Raw genomic sequence first — 4727 nt, forward strand, 5'->3', positions numbered from 1 at the left:
GCTCAGTAACCGGACCGGGCTCTCCAGCCAGCCCCACCCCCTCCGCCCGGCTGCCTCCGCCCCCGGGCTGTGGGAGTCGAGTGGCCGGGTGGTGCCAAAGCGACAGGAGATCCGCAGCTCCGGGTTTTACTAGCAGCACAAGGAAGAGCCTGGAAGGTGCTAGGGGAAGCTGTCAGTGGAGGCTTTCTTCTTCAGGTAACCTGGTTCCCTCCAGGTGAGAGAACCCGAACCTGACAGAAAGAGGTGCCTGTGAGACTAAGGACCAGAGCATGGCTCTACTCCTGCCGGGTCCCGGGCTCGCGCTGCCAACGTGAAGATGAACTGTACTGAGCGCTGGCCAGGGCACATTAGCAATTTTGGCAATTTTATTTGGAATTGGGGGGAGGGGTATATTTGAGTCTCTTAAAAATAGCTTTGATAACCTGCGGTCTCCAGGGCTAGCTCCTGTAATCTCAGCTCTTGGAGCTCCAAGGCAGGAGGAAGTTCGAGGCACCCTGGGCTACATAGCGAGTTCCAGTTCATGGCCTAGGCTGTGAAGAGACAGCCTATCTTTAAAAAAAAAAAAAAAATCACAAATGAAGAAAACTTAGACTAAGAAATAGTAATCGATACACCCATTACCCGCCCCCGTGAAAATGTAATTAGACATATTCAAAAGCTAGAGTCATTTCCAAATTCGTCTTGTCAGCATTTCTGTCAGAGATAAATCTTCATACAGTTATTCTCAAAGATTCTTTCAGTGGCTCCTTATTTAACTTTAAGATGAATTTTTATGTTGATAGTGTTTACATAGTGACATCTTTTTCGGCCCAGAGTTAAATTTCTAGAGATGATTCTTGAATATGACTTGAAACTGCAGGCATGACTAAGACTATGTTATCTGTGTCGAGCCTAACATTGATCTTACCATTCTTTGCTACAGAAATGTAACATCTACTCACTGGTCTTTATATCTGCGCATCAGAGTCCGGAGCAGAGTGATTAACATAGAACTTTGACAACTGGCAAACCTTGTGAACGAGTGAGGGTATTTTTTGTTTGTTTGTTTGTTTGGTTGGTTGGTTGGTTTGGTTTGGGTTTTTGTTTTGTTTTGTTTTGTTTTGCCTCAAATGGATTTATCTTAAAGGAAGTTCCACCTTAGTATTTGAAAATACAAACAAGAAGTAGGGAAGATCACTAATTCCAACTGGATGGATAAGGATGCTGAAAAGATTGAATTTTAACTGGAGCTTTAAATGACAGGCTTATGTCATCTAGATTCATATTTACAATGCTCTCTACACACATAGGGCAATGAAGACACAGGGACAGAGACAGACATGAGCAGGCAATATCTTAATACCTGCCAAGCGAGATTTTTCATGTATCTTTTTTCTTCACCTAAATTCTAGTTTGTATTTGTGTCTTCCACAATTACTAGTCTGGAACTTTGTGCATAACACGTGTGAAGCCTGTGCTGTTAGAGTTGTATCCTGCTGCTTCCGGGTAGAAAGTTACAAACCAGTGCTGACCAGGATGCTTCCCTGTCCGGCCGTGGCTGCTGGTCTGGAATGAAAGCAAGACCCTGGGGTAGAGGCAGCTGACCCCTACAGCCACACCGGTGGGAGCTGAATGGGGCACCGCTGTTGCAGGACCCACAATAGACTGCCTAAAAAGGATTTGAAGTCAACCAACCTTTTATTTGGATCCTGACTTAGCATCTTAATACTTGTATGTCTTTGAATAAGGTCCAAAGCCACGTCTACCTGGTTAAAGCACGAGGGGGCGGGGATGCAAGAAGGACAATGGGACAATGACACCGGACATCAAATATGTCCATCTTGTGTGTGACAATCTACCCCTGGAATGGCAATACGCACTGGACAAAATCAATCTACTAGGCTTTTTGCTCAGGGTGGGATTGGTGTCTGAGCCAACCCACTGACTGGCTGACTGCAAGTCGGGGATAGATAGGCAAGGCAGTGAATGTTGTCTGCAGTGTTAGGTCTCAAACGCGGGGTGGGGGGGGGGGGGCAAGGGGCTGTGTCTGAGGTGCCTATATAACATAGAAAGGTGGGTGTAGCCTCCAGGTTCTCCCAGCATCTCTCAGCCCTGTTACAGGGTATGGCTGGTATACCCTAAACTTCTTCAGCCCTTCCCTATATAATCCAGCCATTTTGGTTACCCAGCCCTTTTGTGTGTGTGTGTGTGTGTGTCTAGTAGCCTTTACCCTCCTGACCTCATTTGTTCTCCCGGGTCTCCGCCCTCCCCTCCTCCCCTCCTCCCATCTCCTCACGTGGCCGGGTTCAGGTTCAGATTCATTCTGGACTCTTCCAGGTGTCCCTGCCTCTGGCTATGTTCTCCTTCGCACCCACAGTAAAGGTTCCACTCCACCCTACCTAGGAGCATGTCCTTCCTTCCCCCCTCCCCCCCTCCCCCGCGCCTTACCCCCCCCGCTCTCCCCCCCCCCCCCCCCCCCCCACACACACACACAGGAGCTTTTAACCCAATTAGTTTCTAGTGGATTCCGACTCCAGCTCTGGTCTGGGGTTCTGCCCACCTCTTCCTGGATTTCCCTTACGTCCTTAGAACACTTGAAAGTAACCAGACTAGCCCCTTCCTGAGCCTTCTGGGTACTGAGAAAACAGGGCAACTGGATTTTTTTTTTCCTCCGAAACCCGATGTCATTGGGTTGCACCACTAGGCTTGCGCAGAGCCCCACACATGCTCACTTAGGTATCACAGGGTGGCGTTCTGTTGCGGTTGGCAGCGTTTCCTTCCACGGCAGCGGCAGCGGTCGCCCTACTCTAAATTGATAGCCAATGCAGCGGGGGTTTTTCCCTCCTCCTCCTCTTCCTGCCTCTGCACTGCACTGTTTTTTTCTTGGTTCCCTGCAACTGCCTTGGCAGCTAGGTACCTTGGAAGGCTTCCCTGGGATGGCGGGGAACAGGGCACGTACCATCAGGAGTGGGTATTTGGAGTCATCAGTCCACTATCAAGGGGACGAAGAGAAGCGGGGGTGGGGGGTGGGTCTCCAAGTCAAGTCACTACAACCGCCTTAAGCAACCCTGCAGATAGATCCCTGCTTGCTTTGCTTTTGACAGGCGAAGCTCTACCTCCTCAATGCCCTACACAGCCTAAGTGCTGGAGGAGGGGGGTCTTTTGCTCCTCACCGAACTGTGCAAATAAAAGAATAGAGGGTTTAAATTTTATTTTTCAGTCCCTGTGAGCGCAGCTCCAGTCCTTTGGGCGCTGCCATCTTAGCTGCAGCTGCAGTGCCTTCCTGTACACACTGTGTTCCCCAGGGTGCAGACGAGTGGGCCACCCTTAGGACGGCTGGGTGTTTGGGTGTTGTATGGGGCCTGACCCCAGTTCGTGACGCATTTGCCTTCAAAGAATAGCTTACAACCAAGGCAGATCCAGCCTTTGCCTGTTTTATTGTGGCCGTATTTTTCTTTGTGGTTGATAGGCTCATTTCTCTAAAGACTAGTCTGTCGTCCTGTAATGAGACAGTGGCTTCATCTTTCACTTTTAGGATCACAGGTGTCGCCATTCTTTTCCGTTTGTAAATCTGGGCTTTTTTTTTTTTTTAAACTTTTGTCCCATTAACATTTTTTTCTTTTTTGTATCTTAAAAAATATATATGTATATGTATATAATATATATATATATGTTATATATATATATATATATATATATTTTTTTTTTTTTTTAAGAAAGCTACCTTTCTAGTGTAGTAAATTACAAGCCAGGAGCCATGATGCACATATAAAATAAGAAAACAAAGTGAATTTCATTTAAATGATCAATGTACTAGGTGGAGATAGTGGTGCACCTGTAGTCCCAGCACTAGGAGGCTGCATCAAGGCAGGAGGATTGCCATATGTCCAGTCTCTGAAATAACAAAAATATCATTTTACTTAAATATCAATGACAAACTTCCAACACAGGAAGCATGTATACTATTGAGCACAAAAGAGGTTGAAAGTGTGGGGTCACAAGTCTGTGTTTTTTCCTGTACAATAACATTCAAAGCATTTACAAACAAGGTTGGCACCTGAAAGCGTTTTAAAACAAGTTTGGTAGCTGAGAACAATTGTTGGAGAGGGAGAGAGAAGAAATGTTTCCCTTTTCAGTGACCTCCACATTTTAAGAGTCATAGAATTCTGCATTCTTAGCAACTATGATAATATATCAATATATCCGTTTAAAATCTTTCAGATAACATTAATAGTACCAATCTGAAGATACAAATTAATGAGGTAGTTGGAATTCTTCAGTGCTTACTGATTTTTAAGAGGCAATGTCTCACCATGTTACCCAAGCCAGCTCCAGACACCTGGCCTCAAGCCATTTTCTAAGTAGCTAGAACTATAGGAGGCCACCACATCAGGCTTGAAATTCTTTTAAATATAAATTATATATAGTGGCACTCAGGTGCTTTCATCTATAAGAATGAAGAACTAATGCTTTTTCTTTTTATATTAGATTTTAAATATCCCTACAGCTAACACACTTGGGTTATAAAGGGGCTGAGTTACATTTGGATATTTTCATCCCTCAAAAATTGTTTTCAAATATTACTTCAGGTATGTGAATTCCATAACATATGTGGGGTGCAAGTCCCAACCTTTTTGAAAATCATGTTTATGGTGTATTTCTTCTGGAGTATGCTTTCTTGACCAAGTCATATAAAGTGTCACTCTACTAACAGAAGAAGTTAACCCACAGCATTTCAGCTTTGAACA

This window comes from Acomys russatus, unplaced genomic scaffold, assembly GCF_903995435.1.
Source record: "Acomys russatus unplaced genomic scaffold, mAcoRus1.1, whole genome shotgun sequence".
In the NCBI taxonomy this organism is placed as follows: Eukaryota; Metazoa; Chordata; class Mammalia; order Rodentia; family Muridae; genus Acomys; species Acomys russatus.